A 24,388-nucleotide genomic window follows, 5' to 3' on the forward strand; every position below is an offset into this window, starting at 1 on the left:
CCAAGAATGTGAGAGGCCTGTCCCAAATCCTTCATCTCAAAGCTCTTCTTTAGCTGAGATTTAAGAGCATTCATCTCATCATGATCTTTTCCTGCTATCAACATATCATCCACATAAAGTACCAAAATAAGCAATGAGCCATCACGGGCTTTCTTCGTGTAAAGACATGGATCCATAGCACTCTTACTATAGCCCTGTGACTGCATAAAGGCATCAAAATTATGATATCACTCTCTAGGTGCCTACTTCAAGCCATAAAGAATTTTCTTCAACGTGCACACTAGGTGCTCCCTACCAGGTTCTGCAAAGCCCTTAGGTTGTTCCATGTATATCTCATCATGAAAATCCACATGCAAGAATGCAGTCTTGAGATCCATATGATATATGTACAAGTCAAGCTATGCAGCCAAGGCCAAAACCAAGCGTAGGGTGGTCATCTTGACCAAGGAGAAAAGACTTCATCAAAGTCAACTCCATGCTCTTGTTTAAAACCCTTAGCAACAAGTCTTGCCTTCTTATAAGCTGGCTTGGGGTTTCCAGGGGTACTTTTTAGCTTGTACACCCATTTACATGGCAAAGCTTTCTTGCCCTGAGGCAATGCAACCAAATCCCAAGTCATATTCTTATACAAGGAGTCCATCTTAGACTGCATAGCCCTCTCTCAGGAGTGACTATCACCCCTGCGCATAGCCTCATCATAGGTGAGAGGCTCTCCTGCATCTGTAACCAAGACATAATGCATTGAGGGCTAAAATCTATCATGTGGACGTCTAGCTCTAGTAGATCATCTCACTGCAGGCTCTGTTGCATGTGTAGCATCCTATCCAACACCCTGGCCATGTGTATCAATTACTGCTGTAGGCTATCCAACTGGCTGTGCAGGAGCACATGGCTCCTCCTAGAATATAACCATGTGTATCTCTACTACCTTCTTAGGCTGCCTATGCATCTTGTCTTCATGGAAGATTACATTATGGGGCTGTGGATGAATTTCCGTGCTTGCAGATCCCAGAGACAGTAATCCATCTCACTTGTATCTCCATAGCCAAGGAAAATGCATTTGACACTCTTAGAATCCAGCTTAGTACACTTGTCCTTGGGCACATGGCAGAATGCCTCACATCCAAAGACACATAGATGTGCATAAGACGAAGGTTTCCAAGTCCATACCTCCTCTACAACCTGAAAATCCAAACCACTGGAAAGGTGATCTATTTATGACATGCACAACTATATTGATTGCCTCAGCCCAAAAGCTTTGTGGTAGGCCTGCATGGCTAAGCATATTACGTACACACTCCTGGATGGTTCTATTCATCCACTCAACCAAACCATTTTGGGGTGGGGTATAGGGGGTAGTCAACTGACGCTTAATACCCCTCTCATCACATAGCTTCTCAAAGACACATGACACATATTCTCCCCCATTGTTAGTCCTAAGGCATTTCAGCCTATGCCCAGTCTAATGCAAGCCATCTCTAAAACACAGCCATCTCTAAAACTCATGCGTGTCCGACTAGACTTCTTATGTGTATTCCTATCTGCCATAAAGACAATGCTCACATGAATCAAAACATGCATAGTTAAGGGGAAGAAAGTATTGCAAAAACCACAAAGTATTTTTATTCTCTTCAAGGACATATGGCCCAAACGGGCATGCCAAAGAGATATACGTGGGATGGAACTGATTGACAAAACATGTCAATAGAGGACCCATCAACTATAAGAGGATAGAGATTGCCAGCCTTGGCACCTCTAGCAAGCACAAGTCTGCCATGGGTGATCTTCCCTGTAGAATCCCCAAATGAAACATGAAACCCACCATCATCAAGCTGCCCTGTAGACATACCCTATAGACATAAGACTACGTGCAAGCATAGGTACATGACGTACATCTTGTAATAGAAAAGTACTGCCAGTAGAGAACTGCGACCGTACATCCCCAATGCCAACAATAGCAAGTGATATGTCATCAACCAAGTGAACTGAACTAGAGACAATGCGATAGAAATGGAACCAATCATGGCATGGTGTAACATGAAATGAAGCACCAAAATCCAAAAGCCAACACTGTGCATACATAGAGTGAACCTCAATCAATTGCATAGCATCACAAGAACTAGCTACAAGTATGTACTCCCCATCGGAGTCATCAATCTGCATTACATTTATCTCCTCGATTTTCACACTGGATTTCATAGGTACCATGCTGGGATTAGAGGACTTTTCCTGTACTTTGTCTTTTCCCTTCTCTTTGCACTTCTCATTACGCAACTCATGACACTGTGGGCGTATATGACACTTCTTGCCACAATGATGCCATGTCACATTAGCATTTCTCCCACAAGACTTAGACCTAGACTTCTGTGAGTCTCTGCCATGGCCATTCCCATGGTCATTCTTTCTAATACCATTTTTTCCTCTAACATGCAAAGCATGAGATACACGAGAGGCATCCAAGTTCTTATGGTTAATCTCTTCCTATAGAAGAGTGCTCTCTACATCACGAAAGTTCAAAATAGTAGGAGGAGCACATACAGCAGTGCGGAATACATCCCATGACTCATTGAGAGTCCCAAGAAAAACCAATGGAGTAACCTCATCATTGAAAATAATTCCTTGCGAAGTCAAGTTCTTGAGAATAGCATGGAACTGGCTCAAATGAGCAGACATCGTCATATTCTCCTTCATGTGCAGGTCCATAAGTTGCTTCAGCCAATACATCTGACTTGCTGGACTTTTCTTGTCATAGACATTCTTGATTTTATCCTGAAGCTACCAAGCACTTTGTGCTTCCTCAACCACATTGTAATGCACCTGTTCAGTGAGAGACAAGATGAGGGTGGACTTGCATAACTCATCAAGCTCATCCCATTCGTCATCAGTCATAGTTTCAAGTTGCTAGCCATGCATCCTTAGTGGCTTTATCTGTGATTTTTATACCAATACCTGCCAAACTTGGTTCTTCCAATAGGCGTAATTCATACCATCAAGCTTAATGATGTTGAAGATAGCACTATCAATGGAAGAATATGCCATACTATAGTCCAAAATGTTGTAGAGACAGTTCAAAAGTGCTTGTAAACTATAGAAAATGACCAAAAAACCACCAAAATTGAGGCAAAATGACAAGAAATGAGTATTTAATGATGCTGCCCACCAAGTACCATCAAAAGTACATCAAACCAGGATGATTCAGCATGAAAAAATACATGGCATTCCAAAGATATATGCTTGCTATAATTTATGACAGCTGTGTACAATGAGAGCTGACAGTAGGCAAAACCCAATATTCAAAGTCAATCACTGATTATCAATGCAAAACCAACATCAAACAGGCATAAACAAACATGTAACAGTCAAATTGACATACGACAACACCCAAGCATGTCAGACAAAGTCTGTCAGTAAAGTTGATACGCCCCCCAATCAACAGGGCTGCAAAATGTACATACCACTGCCAAGACCTAACACAATTCGGTGTCTACTCAATGAATACAAAGCGGAATTAGCCCAGGTACGTCTACACAGACCAAGGTATATCAATCATATATCATCTATGAGGAGATCCCAGTCTCAAAGATCCAAAATTTCAATATGCATATCATGCACTGCTCAATGTCTGATAAGCATACAAAGACGCTCCCACTGGCACAAAATCCGTAAGTTTCAAGCAAATAAGCTCAAATAAAGCATGTAAGAGCACCAATGATGGAGTATCCAAGATCATACATCAATAAGACATCTAGAGCATTCGAGCAGTCAAGTATCCAATTATAGCATCCAATGTCATGAAGACAATCCCAATCAATCCCTGATGAGCCAAAGCAAGACCAAAATAAGCTCCAAACTATCCAAAGACAAGCCCAAACAAAGTTCCAATGCATTCAAGTCCAAAAAATGTAACTAGCATGTGTAGGTAACATGAGCATCAAGCATGTACCCAACGGGTCATACATAGACCATAGATATAACCTCTGTCACAAAGCATGCTAGTGTAGACCAATGTCAAGTAAATGCCAACCACTACGAAGCTCAAACAAGGCTCAAAATACATTCCGAAACCATCCAAAGAATTTGCCAACCTTCATTTGCATCCCAATAGTCATATGAAACACCCAGGAAGCACTTGTGATGACTAGTAGGCAGAGCATAAAGTGACTAAACAAGCTTCAGACCTCGAGTATACATCAGTGATTTACTATGTAAAACTGAGTATTTCAGGTACTAAATCAGCTCCAAATGATAGTCAATAAAATAGGCATACATTTCCCAAACATTCGGGGACCACTCGGGACCCAACCGAGCATAATCAGGCATCAAATGACCATGTAGCATAAGTATAAAGTGTAATGATAGGGGGTTGCCCTATTTTGGGCTGCCTATGGACTGTGTAAAATAGTCAATTGCTGAGAAAATTACTACAGAGGATCAAAATAGATATCTTCTAACTAAGTAATTCTTAATTTGCAATGTTTCAATTACTTCCCCCCACCCCACATGAATTGAGGCTTGGGAGGGGGAAGCTTAAAGAGTTATAAACCTTTTAAAATGTTTTAAATGTTAAAACAAAAGAAAAAAGGGTTAGTAGATGTGCATGATGGTTAGTAGCATCCTCCAAGGAGTAGATGTTTGACTCATTCTACTTGATGGTTAGTAGCATCCTCCAAGGAGTAGATGTGCATGATGTGCTTTGAAGAAACGACTTCCACCTATATCAGCCTCCCTTTGAGTTTCTCCACTTTGGCACATGACTTGATGTTGGGTTCAAGTGGCTTCTCCTCTGGGTGCTATTGAGGTTTCTATGTGGGACCTTGAGCAGTGGATATTTAGGCTTGAGTGTGGGGTCCTATTGTTGATTGGTTGTACCTAAGACTAGGTTAGAAGAAGAAAAAAACACCTTTTTGCATCATGTGGTCTAAGGTTTTTTAAATCAATGGCAGTGTGGGAGCTTTTGCTCAACCACCAAGACCCACGGACCGCTTATTGTTTCAAGCATTCCAAGTCGAGCACTAATGGCTACCTCTCACATAGCCGACGCGCCATCCATATCTATGGTTGTAGTGAGCTTACCTCCATACCGTTCGATTTACCTCATCTCCTGCACACTCCGGTAGCTCCACGATCCAAGTGCAAGCTTCAAGCAAGCTCCATCCTCAAGCCCCACGCTTCAAGCTCCATCACCGCGAGCAAGAGAAGAGAAGAGAAGAGAAGAGAAGAGAAGAGAAGAGAAGAAGAGAGGAGAAGATGAAGAGCTTCTCCACCCCACGGTCCCTCACCCTCACACACTCACTCCCTCACACTCTCACACTCCCTCTCTCAAGCACAAGCTCAAGCAAGCAAGAAGAAGAAGAAGAAGAGGAGAGCCACTTTTTGCCACACGCAAGAATGAGCTTCTCATTCACTTTTCAACTTTATATACAAAACCCTAAATCCCTTTTGGGCGGTCGTCTCCTTTTCCCCTTTTTTACATGGCTGGCCGTAGCCTAGGCCCTTTTTCCCATTGTCCTTTTCTCTTCCTAGCTTCCTTTCCACAACCCGTCTACATTTACCAATTGCACGGACGCTCCTTGAATTAAACCATGATGTGCTTGCGCTCTTTTACAAAAGTTTTGACTTGCGCTTTTCCTTGTGCGCCTTTGTCTTCCGTTTCTCTTTGCCTTGGACTTTGTCCTTGTCTTCTGTTTTAGCTTTCCGGATTTTCCACCGCCTGGCACTCTTTTACAAGATTTCAGGGTGCGCCTTTGTATTTTAAAATGCACCTTTCCCCTTTTGCATTTTCCTTGGACTTTTAAGGTTGCCCTTGCGCTTTTGGCCTTTTATCCTCTTCTTTCTTCAGTCGAGCTACCTTTTTTCCGCCTTTGCCCTGCGTCTTTTTATTTCCTTTTGCTTTCTTCGTGTTGGGGTTAACAGGCAGGGTGTACTTTCACAAGTACTTAGTCTCCGTGTCCACACATTAGCCACCACAATAGTTGACAATGATCATTCTAAAGCACTTTGACTCGCTCCAAGGCCTCATCCCACTATTGCTCAAGGTCCTTGTAGTGTTCCATGAGCAAAAGCCATTTGGGGTCTTCAAAAAAGGTGCTTATTGAGAGATCGAATAAGTCCTAGGTAGGGCTTCATCGTCACTAAGGGAGATAGGATCTTCCTTGACTACGTACTTACCTTTATTAGCTAGGTTTGTTCTAGGTTGTGCCTTGGGTATTTGCAAGGCATGATCCCTCTCCTCTTGAGTCTGATCTCCATGGATTAGAAGGGGTCTGATACCTATTGTATCATGAGCTATAACATCCATGGCAGCCAAGTTAGGAGACATGGCTGCTATTGCCTTGCCAAGATCTATGGGCACACCTTGGGGAACACAAGTTTAGGTGGGTAAATACCCTTCTACTGAAGTGTCATTGCCAAGCTTGTATTAGATAGAGAGGTGACAGGGGAAAAGAAGAGGGGGTGCCTACTTCAAGGTTAGTAGCTAGTTGGGCAAGGCTGGCAGCTAGTTGAATCAAAGGCTTGGATTGGGCATCGACATCTAGATCATCCTTTAGATGCGGTAAGGATGACAGCTAGGAATAGGGATTCATGAGAACATCCCAAAATTTTGGCAATGCTTCTTCTCAATCTTTGTGCCATTCCACCTGGAAGATCCCATGCGCCTCTTGTAAAACTTCTAGGTTGATGGAAATAGAGCGGACATAATTGGTGACCACTGCCAACTATCTACATAGGAATGTGGAGCTTATTCCTACCCATTAGACTTGGTTCTAGATGGAGTCTACAAAATCCAAGTGAGCCTCTTGACATGCCAGAATATGCCATTGCTACTCCTGGAGCTCCACCTACTGCCACTATTGGACTTCGCTCAAAGAGCATCATTCTCCTACCACACCTGCTTGATTGTTGTCCAGAACATTAGAACTTGCTATTGCACTTGCTAGTGTCAGTGGATTCCTCTTGCCATATAATTCAAGTAGTTGTAGAGGGAGCTCATGCTCAATCCTCAAGACCCACTGCTTATTCTTTCAAGTGTTTCAGCGAGCACCTAAGGCTATCTCTCACCTAGCTGACGTGCCTTCGATCGTACCGGGGTGTATGTAGTGAGCTTACCTTGATGCCTAAATGAGTTGCCTTCTCCCTCAAGCACTCTGTAGTTCCATGATTCATGATGCAAGCTCAAGTATCCTCAAGCCTCCTCCTCCATAGCCATGTGTAAGATGAGAGAAGCGAAGAGAAGAGAAGAAGAAGAGAGGAGATGATGGAGAGCTTCACCTCCAAAATTCCTCACCCTCACACACTCTCACTCCCTCCCTCCCTCACACTCCCTCCCTCAAGTACTCACAAGCAAGAAAAGAGAACAGGAGAGAAGAAGACGAGTCCACTTTTGCCACACAACAAAGAATGAGCTCTCATTCACTTTTTGGATTTTATATACATGCCCTAAAATCCCTTGGACAACCATCCCTTTTTTACATGACCGGACATTGTGGCAAGGTTCTCTTTTTCATTTCCATTATAGTTGCTCTATTCTTTAGCCTATGCATGCCTACCATTTATATTTTGCAGGGAGCTTGGTGCTCTGTTCCAATAGTTTTTAGGGCGCCTTGCATTTAAAAATGCACTTTTTGCCTTTGACTTGATTTTTGAGGCGCCCTTGCACCTTGCTTGTTCTCTATCCTACTTCTTCCATTTCATCTATATTTTACTTCTTTTTCTTCCATCTTGAGCTGGGGTTAACATTACCCCCCTCCTAGATGAGTGCTTGTCCCATGGAACTTGCGGGTCTTTGGTGATGAGGGCTTGGTTCTTGGAAGGGTGGTTGTCTAGTTGGTGATGGGACCTTGTGTGGATTGTTGCTGGTTGAGAGGCTTGGCAATGATTGCATTGTTGGAGGTTGAGTGGATGGTGAGGCCTCTGATGTTGGTGGTTTACAACATCCGATATTACCTGAAAAGAGAAGAAGTGCGCTACCTAGGCGGAGTGTCTACCTTACTATGTGGTGCATTGTGATCGTGCTAGTGGAATTAGGAGTTGGGTCTGAGCTTGGGTGTTGTCCCACACTTGAGGACCTAGTTTGCGCATAAGGAAGGTATGGTGCATGTAGCTTAGGGTGACATGTCTACTAACCATAGACAAGTGTTATCTCCCTAGATACGTCTTACCCTTGATATTACCTAAGCGTGAAGTGGGGAATCAAAATGAGGCTAGGGGGTTAGGCCGACCGAAGCCATTGGACACACCTAACTTGAGAACCCCTAGGTGCGTGACTATGGCCTATGCGGGGTAAAATGCTTTTTGTTGTGATTTCTTCTCTTTTCATCTTTATTTTCTTCTTTCTTTCTTTCTCTCTTTTTTTCTCTTTTCTTTTTCTTTTGGATTACATAGGTAGGATGAGAGCTAAGATTTGTCGTTTGAGTGGGGTGGAGACGGGGGTCTAAGAGATTTATTCAAGAATTTCCAACTCTGCAAGTACCCTTTAAGGTTTAGGTGGACTTGCAGAGTGGTAGTAGAGAGAAATGGATGATTGCAACATGTAAAGCGGCTATCATTCATATATTCTAGAAGGGATAAACATAATGAAGGGAGAAAAGCAGCGCGAATTATCAGTCGAGCCTGCCATGGCGTGGTTGTCTATGGCATTGGGATCAAAATAGAGGGTTGGAAGGCCAATCTTAATCAATTCGTCCACCACCTTGATCGGCAGAACCGTGTGCAAATTGGTGGGAAATTGGAAGTTTAGATCGAAGGGGTTTCTAGCAGTTTTCTGCTGTTCCTAGATTACCAAGTCAGCATGGAAGCTCGATGGGAAATTATCTTGGCTTGGTGAAATAGGCACGGGTGGCACTCGTACAAGCCTAGTATTCAATCTTCTTCTTGTTGAGATGGCAAACTCAACATGTGCGGACATTGATGATGGACCGCCTAGCTAGATGAGTCCACACGTCTACACTTAGCATGTTGGTGGTCATTATGATACTCACATGGCCATTAACTTATCACTTATTATATTTAGTTTGTTACACCTACCTACAGTTGGCAAAGACATAGCGACAATCGATTAGTGTAGTCGGTTATGCACTGTTTGACTTAGTAGGCCACTTTTCTTTATGTTGTATCTTATCTATACTTTGTGTACATTGTATAGTGTGTGGAAGAAGAAGAAAAAATAAGCAAGAAAACGTTTTGGCCTCCATCTCTCTTCTTGTGTTCTTGAGTGAGCTTCCTCTTGTGTATACGGTGTGTGTTTGGTGCAGCAGCTCAAGCAAGTCTCCCCACTATGCGATTCTTGACATGGTATTAGTGCCGTGCCACTAAGAGAGGCTGATTTCGAAGGCTAAAGTGAAGGAGAAGAAGCAAGGTTCGAGCAAGCAAGCAGCAACGGGTAAGAAGCTCTCCCATTCTTCCACTCTCTCTCTTGGATAGTGCTTGTGGAGGCACCAGAAGTAGGGTCGAGTAAAAATCTTAGATTGCTGCGAGATTTGGTGTGCGAGCAGATCACTGTATATTCTACAGATTAACCCTTTAGGGCTTGCCCGCTGTTATTTTTGGCGTCTGAGGCCGTTTCAGGCCTCGTTTTAGAGCCGCAAGGTTGGAGACAACAGTTTCAATCCTCACTGTGATTTCAGCTGTATTGACCGAAAGTGGGTGCGCAGGTTACATATTGCGAATCTGTAAATTTTTAGGTGTTTGCAGGAAGCAAACATAAGGTTTATCTGCAAATAGGTTGCAGATTAATGTACTGTTGAGCAATCAGTGAAAAAGGTTGCTTGGTGTATTACTATGCAGTGTTGTGGAAGATTGCAGAAGACTAGCTTGCTGTGTTATATCCTTGTTTGTGATAATGGCAGAGAACAGTGGAAATCCCATTATTGAGAAGCTCGACAAGAACAACTACCCTTCATGGAAGTTCCGTGTGACGAACTTCCTCATTGGAAAGGGCCTTTATGAGTTTGTCTCAGGTGAGGAAAAGGAGCCAGAGCTGGGTATTTCTCTGACTGCAGATGAGTTAAAAGCATAGAAAGAGTGGAATGCGAAAGACAAAAAGGTGACGTATTGGCTATCTGCAGTAATTGATAATACTATGCTAGGACATATCAAGAATGCAAAAACTTCACATGCAGCTTGGACAATTTTTGAGAGCATGTTTTCAGTAAATACAAAGGCACGAAAGATTCAACTCAAGCAAGAGTTGAATGCCTTGAAGAAAGGAAAAATGTCTGTCAATGAGTATGTGTTGAAGGTGAGGAGCATTGCAAATGCTTTAGCAGCGATTGATGTAATGCCGGATGATGATGATTTGGTTTCATCCACTTTGAGTGGCCTTAACAATGAGAAGGCATGGAAATCATTTGTTACTTCAGTATATGTACGAAAGCCATTTCCAGATTTCGATGAGTTGTTCTCTCTCATGAATACTGAAGAGATCAATATGCAGGGTGATTCATCTGAAAGAAATGGTGAGCAGGTCCAAGCATTTTACTCGAGTTCAGGAAGGGGACGCGGTAGATCCTCTTCGAGAGGCCATGGTATGGGACGTGCTGGCGATAACCAGCAAAACAGGTTCAATCAACAGTTTGGTGAAATGCAGGTTTCTGGAGATAGAGGAAACTTTAGAGGCAGGGCGAGCTCTAGAGGAAGAGGTGGATGGCAGAATAGAGGTTTTGGAAATTTTGCTATTTTTTGCCATTATTGTGGCAAAACAGTCCATATTACAGTCCATTGCTATGCAAAGAAGGATGATATTCGCAGTGGTAAATTGCAGCAAGGAAACTATGCATCATCTTCATGACAGAATGAAGACAAAAATGAGCGTCTGTTTGTTATGCAACATATGATGAATGCAGTTATAGGAAAGAGGACACATGATGATGTATGGTATGTTGATTCAGGTGCATCTAATCATATGACCAGTCATGTTGAGTGGTTTGGAGAGATGCATGACTTACAAAACCCATGTTATGTGCAGACGGGTGATGATTCATGCCACCCAATTTCACACATTGGAAAGGTTCCCTTGTCCTTGTGTGATGGCGAGACAAAGAGTTTGACAGATGTATTACATGTGCCATCAATTACAAAGAATCTAGTATCTGTTGGCCAAATGGTAGAGCAGGGGTTGCAAGTCCGATTCAATGCAAAAGGTTGTTTTGTAGAAGACTTTAATGATAAGTGCAGGTTGGTCGCAAAAGGAGGTAGAGTTGGCCGAATGTTCACTTTAGATACTGGAATTCTTGCAATGGATGCTTCTATGAATGCTATAGGAAAAGGAGTAGTTGCAGATATTGAAATATGGCATAAACATATTGGACATGCAAATGTGTAAAGGCTGAAATTAATGCAGTCCAGAGGATTGGTTACAGGGTTGCCTTCTTTTACAGTTGCAGAATTGCATAAAGTCTGTGAAGCATGCCAGTTTGGTAAGCAGGCAAGACAACCCTTCTCACATGACAGAGAAGCGAGTAGAAAAATACTTGATGTAGTGCATACTGATGTTTGGGGGCCTACACAGAATGTATCTCTTGGTGGCAGCAAATACTTTGTCACATTTATTGATGACTGTTCAAGGAAGTTATGGGTATACTTTATGAAGGAAAAAAGTGATGTGTTTGAGCACTGCAAATATTTTAAGGCAGCTGTTAAAATAGAAACATGCTTAAAAGTAAAGTGCTTGAGATTAGATGGAGGGGGAGAGTACCTCTCTAATGAGTTCAGTGGCTTGTTGAGGACTCATGGGATAAAGAGGCAATTTACTTGCAGGTATACCCCACAGCAAAATGGTGTTGCAAAAAGAAAAAATAGGCATATTACAGAAGTTGTACGGGCATTAATGGCTGAAAAGAATACGCCTAAATATTTTTGGTCTGAGGCTATCCATACTACTGTTTACATTATGAACAGAACTCCCACAGTTGCAGTTCATGGGATGACTCCTGAAGAATGCTTTGCTGGCAAGAAGCCTAATGTATCGCACTTGAAGGTATTTGGCTGTGTTGCATACGTTCATGTGCCAGATGAGCTACGAAAGAAGCTTGATCCAAAGGTAGAAAAATGTGTTTTTATTGGATACTCTTTAGAGCAGAAAGGGTATTGCTGTTATAACCCTGTCATAGGTGAGTTCAGAGTGAGCAAGGATGTTATCTTTGATGAGATGGGAAGTTGGCATACACCTGCTGGTGATGTTTTGGATGATGATAATGATAAGGAAAGCTATGTGCAGAAAGATAAACAAGAATCACAGAGTCTTAGTGGACTAGAAACATCATTTGATACTACACCTATAGTGAGCCCTTGGTCTGGGAGACTAAGAAGTAGCCCCACATCTTCAGGTGGATCTATAAGTGCTGCAGGGAAGGACAAAGAAAAGAAGAAAGTACTGGATGGTAATGATGCATCTACCAGTCATTTGGGATTGGATGGAGAAGTCAGGACACTAGGGTATAGAGAGCTCATAGTAATGTAAAGGCTCCATTGAGTGATCCGATGGTACGCAGATCTAGCAGGGTCAGATACCCTATTAAAAGATTTGGTTTTGAAGGTTATGCAGCTCACCATTATGCTTATATGGTGAAACTAGTTGAGGATGTTGAGCCTACTTGTTTTGAGGATGTTGTTGGTCATGCTCATTGGGATGTAGCAATGGATAAGGAGATGGCTACATTAGAAGCCAATAAGACTTGGGATTTGGTAGCCTTACCTAAGGGTAATAAAGCTATTGGCTGTAAGTGGGTTTACAAAGTCAAGTATAATGCAGATGGTTCAATTAGCAGGTATAAAGCTAGGCTGGTTGCAAAAGGCTATGCTCAAACATATGGCATAAATTATGAAGAGACATTCAGTCCAGTTGCTAGGATGGCAACTGTTAGGTGTGTGATTGCCTTGGTAGCAACCAAAGGTTGGAGTTTGCAGAAAATGGATGTTAAGAATGCCTTTTTGCATGGTGAATTGCAAGAAGAAGTGTATATGGAGCAGCTAGCAGGTTATGAGGATTTAGAGCATCCCACATATGTGTGCAGGTTAAAGAAGGTGCTCTATGGGTTGAAGCAAGCACCTAGAGCATGGTCTGACAAGATTGGAGAGTATCTTGTCAATATTGGATTTTGTATTTCTGATGCTGATCACTCACTTTATGTGAGAAAGGGGGATGCAGGTTTGGTCATCATAGTCATATATGTGGATGGCTTGATTATTACAGGTGACTGTGACACTAGGATTGCGATGATGGTATATGGTTATCCCAAAGGCAGTATGGCTTGGATATGTTATCCAAGTATGGTATGACAACATGTAAGCCTCTTTCAGTACCATTGGAGCAAAATGTGAAGCTGAGTGTTGATGTTGGGGATGAGATAGAAGACCCTATTATGTTGAGGAGGATAGTAGGGAGTTTGATTTACATGACTATCACAAAGCCAGACTTGAGCTATGCTATCGGCCTTGTCAGTCAGTTCATGCAGATGCCTAGAAATCCTCATTTGGATGCAGGTATGTGAAGTCCACTTTACATTATGGACTTTTTTATGAGGTAGGTAAGGATGTACAGGTCTTTGGATACACAGATGCAGATTGGGCTGGTAGCATGTCAGACAGAAGATCTACAAGTGGATTCATGTTTTCCCTTGGTAGTGCAACAGTTACATGGATCAGCAAAAAGCAACCTATAGTTGCTTTATCAAGTACATAGACTGAGTACAGAGGTGTTGCTATGGCAGCATGTGAGGTGGTATGGTTGCAAAAGTTATTAGGTGACTTGGATGTGCAGGGAGATGGTCCAGTTGTCATTCATTGTGACAACATGAGTAGCATACAGCTAGCTAGGAATCCAGTGTTCCATGCTAGGACAAAACACATTGAGGTGCACTACCACTTCGTGAGAGAGAAGGTACTTGCACGAGAGATTGACTTGGTATATGTCAGCACACAGGATCAGATAGCTGACATTTTCACGAAGGTATTGGGTGCAGAGAAGCTTTGAAAGTTCCGAAGCTTACTTGGAGTTACAGAGATAGAGTTGAGCTTGAGGGGGAGTGTTGAGATGGCAAGCTCAACACGTGCAGACATTGATGATGGACCGCTTGGCTAGATGAGTCCGCATGTCTACATTTAGCACGTTGGTGGTCATTATGATACTCACATGGCCACTAACTTATCACTTATTATATTTAGTTTGTTACACCTACCTATAGCTGGCAAAGATATAGAGCCACTCGATTAGTGTAGTCGGTTATGCACTGTTTGACTTAGTAGGCCACTTTCCTTTATGTTGTATCTTATCTATACTTTGTGTACATTGTATAGTGTGTGGAAGAAGAAGAAAAAATAAGCAAGAAAACGTTTTGGCATCCATCTCTCTTCTTGTGTTCTTGAGTGAGCTTCCTCTTGTGTATACGGTGTGTATTTGATGCAGCAGCTCAAGCAAGTCTCCCCACCATGCGATTCTTGACACTCCTTGCTTCCTCCACCATTTGTTTTCTCTTTTTCTTAAGTGCGGTCCTTCTTTCTTTGGATATGTCTGCTTATTTTTGTTGGTCTTTCGGCCATGGTGGGGAAGGAGCCTGCATGGGGCTAGCTCTTCTTCATGAGGCCCCATCTTGAAGCTTGTGCCAGCCTCATCTCCTTGCTGGGTTTTCTATTGTACCCCTATCCTATTGCATCTATTTCTTGTGGTATCAAGCCTACCAATAGTAGGTATCTTCATTGCTCTTCTGACTCTCCCACAAGTTGCGGTGGCATCTGAAGGCCTGCTCTCAAGGCCTTGCATGCAATCCCTAGCTTCTTCTTGATGGTTTCAATGGTCTCCCCTTCCTTAGTCTGAGTGACATCAAGCAATGTATTGAGGAAGTCACATTGCTGATTTTTGAAGCCCACCCTTCATCTCTAAGCGGGCTCATGGTCTTTAGCTCGTCCCACTTGGACTGCTGCTCAATGGATCTGCGTGTTGCAAGGGCTATATCTTCATCCTCCTTTCTTTTCAACTCCTCCTCCTCTTTGTCTGCCCTTCTCTTTCTTTACTCCTTGGCCTTCTTAGAATCCCTATGAGCCTTTTGTAAGTCTAGTTTTTCTTTTTTTCTTTTCTCCTCTTCTTACTTTTCCTATGCAGTTTTCTTCTTTGTCTTCTTAGCCTCTCCACGGCTAGACTGCTCTTCATGTTCTCTTTCCTCTTCATCCTCACTCATTGTCCTTTCGCTAGATTGTGCCTCTTGTTTGTGGTGAGGTGTTGACCTGGTCAACTCCTCCTCCTTCTCCCTGCCCTTGCCCCAAGGGTTCTCTGATGGTGGTAGTAAGGACCCCACCGAATCCAATGGTTGAGGCCTTTGAGGACGAAGCTTTTCTTTTAGCCTTGGTGGTAGGGGACTCTCCTCCTATGGGCAGAGCCTTTGCCGAGGTCTCAATAGTCTTTCTCACGAAGCCATTGACGTTCACCTCATCCAATGATGATCATGCTGCTACAATGCTCTCTAGCAAGGGGACATTAATGTGGCTCATAATTGTGTTATACCTGTGACTAGAGAACAATGCATGCACTGTTGATAAATATGTCCTATCTTGTGGTTGTATGTAAAGTGTCCTTAAGTTTGGGGTATCTATCTTTTGAGGATACTATTTTAGAGTGTGTGGACTGTTGGAGGAATGGTTGAAGAATAATGAACAGGAGGACAGTTGTTCCATCTTTGTCTTCCTCTACTTGAAGTTTTATTATGGTATCAGAGCATGTACTTCCATTTCATCAGTTGTATCAAGAGGCAAGTAGATCTCTTCCATCTCAAATGCACCTGCTCTTACCTGCAACTACCACATCTGCAGATAGACGGTCCGCTTCATCCACAATCTAGCCTCTTGGTTCTCCTTTCACAACTTCCCCTTCACAAGAGATCCCTGCTTCTCGTCACTCTTCTAAAAATCTGTTAACTAGAAACTTGGACTGCTCAGTAACCATTTTCTCAGTAGTTTCTAAGGACTCCATGGATGTAGGTGAAGATACAATATATTCATTTGCCATGTCGGGGCTTCGACCATTTCAGCATCAGCATCTTTCTCAAGCTCTGCAGGGGCAGCCACTTCCGACTTGGATGCCGTCTCGGGCTCTGCAAACAACTGCTGCATCTGGCTTTGATTGTTCACCTTTGCGCTTGATCCTCTTTCCTTGAGCCATGACTTATCTGCGGATAGGCAGAACAAACTGTGGATGGAGCAGCAAATCAAACGAGACTGCTGCGTGGATATCAATGTAATAAACCCCAAATCTGGGCCGACATAGGAAGTTGAGTGGATGAGGACAATGTGATCAGGCTTCTTGGCAAGGTCGTGAAGGATCCATCGAAGGTTGATCTTTGAGGAGTCGGAGGCATCTACGGCAACCACGATCTTCTTACCAGCGCTAGCCATTTGCACTTTCAAGGAGAAAGGTACAATTTCAATTTGTTTTCTGCTCCCCAATCACGGTCTACGTTAGGCTCTCAGAAAGTCGCAGCAGGTTGAGGACCAAAGCACAAGCCTTAAGTGAGGCCACAAAGTTTTCATCTTGTGATGGATTTACATCCTGATTCTGTTCGTTCATCATATTGGAGCTCCTTATCTGTCAGTTCTGAGGCAGAGCCATCAATCCATGGTGATTTCAGGCTAAGCGGGCCTGTAATATGCAAAACTACATATCTACCATCTCCAATAAGGTAGCTGTTTACTGCAGAAGAAAAGAAGAATGCTCACCTTGCTATTGTGCAGCTCGAAATTTGAATTACAGTAATCGATAATAACGAAGAGAGATCAAGGCTTATAAGTACTATGTGAGGTGCTACGGAGCCATGATTAGAGGAGTTGTTGCAACTACTGATGAAGCTGTCGTTTGTCACAGAAAAAAAATAGGTCTGTAGCAACATACATATATGCTCAATGCTGAGCTATGGCAGAAGCTGTAAGCTGACTGGTTAGTTGTTCCAAGTGGCAAAAGCTGGTTATGTGTACAAAATCATGGATGCTCATCAAAAAGGCATGCTGCAATCAGAAGTAAACTGGTGGTAGACCTGAACAATGGGGCTATGGAAGGGCCTTCAATGTTCTTGGGTGTTTGCAGCATTATATAGGGTTCTGTTTGCTCAAGGGAAAGTTGTGCTGCATTAATGTCTTACAGTGTTGAATTAGCTGTTTGGAGGTCGATTTTTTGCTCAGAAAATTCTAGGAAATCTTCTGCAACTTCAGCTTGACAAGTACTTTCAGTTTGGCAAAAAAAAAAATGCAGGAAAAGTGGTCAACTTTAGACCCATGTTTTGATGCATTTTGGGTCATATAGACATCGTGTGGAATCCGATTTTGGATGGTTCTTGCTGGGAATTGAATGTATGACATGTTGGCATCATGGATGGATGTATATGACAGTTTTTGGACACATGTATGACAATCATATTGCTGAATACCATTTCTGGACAGATTGTATTGTTGTTTTCTTCTGAATTTGCAGCAGTCATAATGTCTGACACAGCACAGATCACTCAGATCGTGGGGGACAAATTGACCAAAGACAACTATAGTGTGTGGTCTTACAGGATGGAGAAATTTTTGATGGGTAGAGGTCTATGGGACCTCATAACAGGTGATGATGAATGTCCAGAAGTTCTCGAACATCCAACTGAAGAGCAAAAGAAAGCGTACAAGGATTGGACTGGGAAGAACATGAAGGTTTTGCATTGGATCTCCATATGTATTTCAAAAACATTGATTCCTCATATAAAAAAGGCAAGTACTTGTAAGGAGGCATGGGAAATCATAGAAAAAATGTATGGAACATGTACAGAAGCTCGTAAGATACAACTTAAGTAGAGATTACATGGTGCATGGAGAGGCAATCGCAGTATCAGTGACTATGTGGCAGAAATCAAGCAAATTTCAGAAGACCTTGCATCCATTAATGCACCTGTTGATGATGATGATTTAGTGTCAGTGACACTAAATGGGCTTGGACCAGCTTTCAAATCTTTGGATACCTCTATTTCCGTTAGGGGAGGCTCTATGCCTGACTTTGAGGAGCTTATTGGATTGCTACTTACAGAAGAAATCAAGTTGGGATTGAATGCATCTAGCAGTGGCAAAAATGCAGGTGGAGACAGTGTTTTCTATCACCAGAGAGGTCGTGGTAGCTCATCTAGAGCTAGAGGCTCTTCACTTGGTCGTAGTAATTATGGTTTTGCTCGTGGAAGAGGCAAGTTTGGTCGTGGTGACTTCATGCATAGAGGTAGGGGGAGATCTTTCCCTAGAGGTAGAGGACGGTCTAGTCCTTCTTCACAAAGAGATGGCACTTGTCATTATTGTGGGCATTTTGGTCACTTTCAGAGGGATTGTTATAAAAAATAGAATGCTATGCCTAGGGGTTGTGGAAGGACCCAATATGGCCACTATGTAGGCGCTTATGGTGGTACAGGGTATGGACCTAGAGGTGGATCGCCTAGAGGTCACCTATTTGATATGGAGCATGTGCTTGGGAGCATGACTCATCCTCTTCGTGAGAATGACTAGTTTTTGGATTCAGGAGCTACAAACCACATGACTCATCATGCTGAGTGGTTTGATAGCAAGGAGCAAATGCAGAATGATGAATATGTTTAGACTAGTGATGATACTTTACACAAAAGTACTCATATTGGTAGTGTGCCACTTGTTACTAAAGATAGGATTGAGAACAAGCTTGGTGATGTACTTTATGTGCCCACAATAACTAAGAACCTAGCATCGGTTAGATCAAGGATTGCAGGTGAGATTCAATAAGTTTGGATGTTTTATTGAAGAGTTCCATAATGGGGGAACTGGTAGGGTGATTGCTCATGGTAGAAAGAAAGGGAGATTGTTTGCTTTGGATGCAGGTACTCCAGTGATTCAAAACTCTATGTATGTTGAGAGAGGACATGGGCAATATAAGGATGTGGAATTATGGCATAGACGGATTGGTCATGTTAATTTGCAAAGATTGAAGCAAATGCAATCAAAACAGATAGTCCGTGGTCTATCGCATTTAGGATATGTGAATTTTGATCATGTATGTGAGGCTTGTCAATTTGGCAAGCAGTCCAGATTGCCATTTCCAAAGAGGGGGAGAATAAGCAACTATCATTTGGAAATAATACACTCAGATATTTGGGGCCCATGTCAGAATGTTTCCATGAGCGGAAAATGTAGATTCTATATTACCTTCATTGATGATTTTAGCAGGATGACTTGGGTGTACTTTATGCAGCATAAAAGTGAAGCATTTGAAAATTTCTTGGAATTTAAATCTATGGCTGAAAAGTAGTTTGGATGCTACATAAAATGTTTGAGGTTAGATAATGGTGGAGAGTACATGTCATATGAGTTTTGTGACTTCTTGAGAGATCATGGTATCAAAAGGCAATTGACATGCAAGTATACACCTCAGCAAAATGGTGTGGCTAAAAGGAAGAATCGGATTATTGCAGAGGTTGCAAGGGCAATGATGAACCAAATGAACATGCCATTGTCATATTGGGTAGAAGCAGTGCATACTGCATTTCACATTATGAATAGAACACCTACAGCCTTGATTCATAATATGTCACCATATGAGAGAATGTATGGCATGAAACCCACTGTTGCATACCTTAGAGTCTTTGGATGTGTCTGTTATGTTCATGTTTCGGATGATTTGAGAAAGAAGATGGAACCTAAGGTTGTAAAATGCATTTTCCTTGGATATCTTGATGAGAAGAAGGGATACAAATGCTATGATCCAGTGAGTAAGGAAGTATACACAAGCAAGGATGTCAAATTCAGTGAATATGAATCATGGTACAAGCCCAAAGTTGCAGTGGATGTTGATTCCTATGAAAGCAATGATGATAATGGCTATGGAAGGAAAATTTCAGCAAACAGCAAGGCTGAAAATCAGCATGTGGAAGATGCTTCAGGACCTCAAGAGAAGTCGTTAGGGTGCACTTGCACCTAATTGTACCCCGAGAAGCCATCCAAGAAACTGTATGTCTCTTTACTAACCACTCTCTTGAGCATGTGCACCCGTATACGACAATGGATAATTATCTCTCTTCGTAGTAGTGTTTACCTTTTTGTAGTTGGTGCATACTCTAATCTTTCTATTTTTGTTTAGTATGATGATTGTGGATGAAATCTAGTCCATGTGCTCAGTCTCATAGATGAATCCTACTCTCATTAGCTCATCAATTTCTTCCTTGATAGTGTGAGCATCTTTGGATTCATGGGATATGGTCGCTATTGCTTGGACCGGCATTGTGTCAGGTGTCATGGGTATATTGTGAGTCACTACACTCGGATCTACCCCTTTGAGTTCCTTAGGGACCAAGCAAAGATGTCTATATACTCTCATAAGAGAGCAATGAGACTTTCTTTCTCTTCCTTGGTCAGGTCATTGACTATAAAGACAAGTCGGGGTGTCTCCCTCTCCTTGGATGAATTGACCTCCTTGACCTTGGCAGGTCCTTCTATTGGTTCACTTGCTTGCCCCTGGTGTTTGGCTACCAACAAGATCACTATCCTATCGCCTTTCTTGAACTTAGTAAATCTCTTTCGTAGGTCTTGTAGTTTTCTTTGCTCCTCAACCTGCATGTCCTTAGGTTGTTTCCTTCCTTCCTCCTTTAACCTTCGGTGCCTTAGGTGAACGGGTAAGTCCCCTTTGGTGTGTCTAGTCTTAGAAGTTTGAGGTATTTTGGGATCACTATCTGAGCTGACTTCTGATTTGGAATCAAACTCTTCGTCTTTGCTAGAAGAGGGAGTCTCTCCCGGTGGTCGTAGCTGTGATGGTGAATCCGTCGTAAGCAATGGCATGGCACTTGGTTGGACTAGGATTTCTTGTTCAAAGTCTATTGCACCTATGTGCTCCAACCATGTGCGATCACAATCCATATGCATGGCTCCTCTTTTGATTCTAAAGGCATTTCCCTTGTGTGGTTTGGAGTCTGCTCATATTTTCTCTATAACCCATTCCTAAGTGTCGAATTCTATCGTGCCGATTTCCCCTTCACTCTTGTCACTAAAGGAACATTAGTCCTCATATTTGTTGTTAGAGCTATCTTTGTCCAATTGCTCGTGATCTCCAAGTCTTGATATGTCTCATCCTTCTTGTCGATGGCCCAATTGTACATCAAGTTTAAGTTGTGCACTTTGGTCCATTGCCACCTAGTTTCATTCAAGAGATCTTCGAGTGGTTTAAGGTTTGCTAATGGGTTACCAGCTAACTTGTCGATCAGGTGCTCTAAAATCTCATGGAGCTCTCGCTTGTTGTTTGGTACTTGGAATATGACAGGATTGGGTCTTCTATGCGTGCTCCTAGCCATCATGTAGATTGGCACTGAGGGCTCTCATTGAGTCTTGCCAAAACTGCCTTAGCAGCTTGCTCATATTCTTCGTTGTCTGAGAATGACACGTCAATTGTAGCAATGACATGCATCTAGTCTCGCTCGTCCTCAAGACAAGGGATATACTTAGTCAGTGGCCCATAAGATTTTCTATTTTGGCCATCATCCTTTAGCACGATGTGTCCACATCTCTACTCTTATAACTTCCATTCGATTTCCTAGGAAGATTAGACCATTGCCCCACTCTTCTATGACTCTTGTATTGTGCATCTAGGGTCGGTCATAGTCCACTCCCTTCATGACTATAAAGTCAACCGAGAATTGGACTTTTGTGATCTTATTAGCCAATTCTTTAACATTCCAAATGGCTTCACTTTCATCCCATTAGCCAGTGTGATGTTAAACCTGGCCATCTTGATCGGTGGGTTACCCCAGGTCTAGGAGCACTGCGTGGCTCAGCACACTAACTCTCGCTCTCGTGTCTACAATTCCTTTCCTTGTGGTATCGCCTAGAGCTAAGACCGGCAAGATAGTATGCATTTCAATGCCCTCCCAAAAATCTTTGACTGTGTAAGGATTTTGGCACTGAGTGTAGCGTCAGACTCGGTATCTATGTTTTTTATGTCGTTCTCGTACAATTCAGCGGTAGTTTGCTCCTTTGACCCTTCAACTAACTGCTTCAACTCTTGCCATAGTGTCAGATGCTTCCTAAGCAGATCTCCTAGGCTTAGAGTCGCTGGGGTGGTCACTAGAATGTTGAGGAGGTTGCTAGCTGCTTGTCACTCTCCTATCCCTACATTTCCTAGCCAATGGCCTTGATTGATTCGTTGGCCCATAGCGTCTAAGCAGCATTGCTTGTTGTGCATTCACATCTCTTGATTTTGGTTGTGGAGAAGACACTGGCGTGCTTATGCTTGAGAGATCATCAATTTGGTCTTCCAATATGGGTTCAGTGTCTTTTACGTGTTCTTGGGCTTCTTTCACCCACTCCTTCACTTTTTCGATGGCTTTGACTTGGCGCTTTGGGTTGGACCTTTGCACTTCCCTTCTCAGCCATCCTTGGAGTTGATTCTTTTGCTTTTGTGTCTGTCACTTTCTTTCCAGTAGGCAATGTTGTAGCACTCTCCGTTCTACTAGCACCATCTCCAACTTTGTTTCACCAGATTTTGTGAAGTTAGCCTTAGTCTTAACCCCATGAAATGTTTATTTGCTCTAAAGGGTGGTGCTCTTTTGGGCCACATTATTTTTTATGATGGCATTGATGTGAATCTCAATAAGATAGCTGCCATTATGTAGGCCCCAATCCTAGATTTCCCATATGTGGTGCTACGATTTCTTGGGCAAGTCTGTTGTTGGCATGGACATCTACACCTCCTAGCCCATGTGGCTATCCCTCTCAATTAGTTGGCTTACATTCCTAATGCAGTCTTCACTTCGAATGAGCTAGCAAACTTATCATTCTGACGTCTCTAGCTAATACTGTCAAAGGCCCCAATCTTGGCCCTATTGGATTGGAAAAAACCTTTCCATGTCTTTGTAGATACCTCAGACATTACAATAGGCAATGTAATTATGTACTAAGATATTGATGGATGGTTTTGTCCTATTTTTTATGCCAACAAATGAGTTTCCTCTGTTAAGAAAAAATATTTTGTAACTAAAATGGAATGCCTAGGAATGATATACTCAATAAGAAAATTTGAAAATCATTTACTTGGCCATTCCTTTGTTTTCCATGTAGATCATTTTGCTCTAGTATACTTAGTCAAGTAGTAGAATGTCACTAAAAGATTGGCTAGATGAATCCTCTTGCTCCAAGAATTCAACTTCAAAGTGGTACATAGACTCGAAGCACAACATGTCATTGCCGGCTTCTTTTCTTGGCTAGATTCCAAAGAAGTTCCCCTAGGAGTGGATGATGACTTTCTTGATGTCAAAATATTTTTTGTAGTAGCAAACAGTCTAGAACTTGACTCTCCATGGAAATGATATGAAGAAATGTTGGTCTTCTTGGACTCAAGTGAAGTCCTAAACACCACCCAATGGACCAACAAAAATGATTGGCTCTCCAACATTGGTGTTTTGAATCCATCCTGGACCAGCTCTATCACAAGATACTATCTGAAGTGCTACAACATGTCATTCTCCCTATGGAGAAAGATGCAATAATGGAAGAAGCTCATCATGGTATTACTATAGGTCACTTCATAGCAACTAATGTTACTCTCCAAAAATTTCAGCAAGACTATGGTGGCCTACAATGCATGGAGATGTCTGCCAGTTTGTTAGAAAATGTGATTCCAATTAGTGGCTTTGCCAGCCCCTTTCTTAGGATCCATTACCCCTCCACGTGATCTTGCTACTAAAACCCTTTCAAAAATGGGGATTTGAATTTGTTAGCCCTATCAAACCTAAGGCATCTTACAACAAAAAAGGTATATCCTCACTGCAACTAATTATTGTACCAAGTGGGTAGAAGCTTGGATACTTCCCAACAATTCAGCATAGGTAGTGGCCAAGTGCCTATCTTCACCTGCTAGGTTGTCTAGTAGAATTTGTGAGTGATAGAGAGCATGACTTTGTAAATAAGGTCATCAAGCATATGACTTCTTCTTCATGGTGATTCATAAGAAATCCTCTCCTTACTATCCGCAAGCCAACGGCCTAGCTAAATCCACAAGCAAGACCCTCTGCGATTTACAAAGCTAGTTGAGCATCATAGGAAATATTGGATACCAAGTTCCTAGCAACATTATGGACATACCACATATTCTTCAAGGTGGCCATAGGCCTCACTCCTTACAAGCTTGTGTTTGGCATCAAGGCAATTACACCTCCAAAATTTATAGTTCCCAGTATCTTGATTGCTATCGAGGATCACCTTCTTTCTGAGGAATCCAAAGAACTTCTAGTATCATCTATCTCAAACTAGATTTGGATAGGAGATAGGGGACTTTGGATAGGAGAAGTATCACCTATCCAAAGTCCAATCTCAAGAATTTGGATAGGAGATAGGGAGTAAGACTAGATTTCAAGCTTCTATCTCCTATCCAAAGTCCAAT

This window comes from Lygodium microphyllum, chromosome 15, assembly GCF_053477565.2.
Source record: "Lygodium microphyllum isolate KBCC chromosome 15, Lygodium_microphyllum_v1.1.10, whole genome shotgun sequence".
Lineage (NCBI taxonomy): Eukaryota > Viridiplantae > Streptophyta > Polypodiopsida > Schizaeales > Lygodiaceae > Lygodium > Lygodium microphyllum.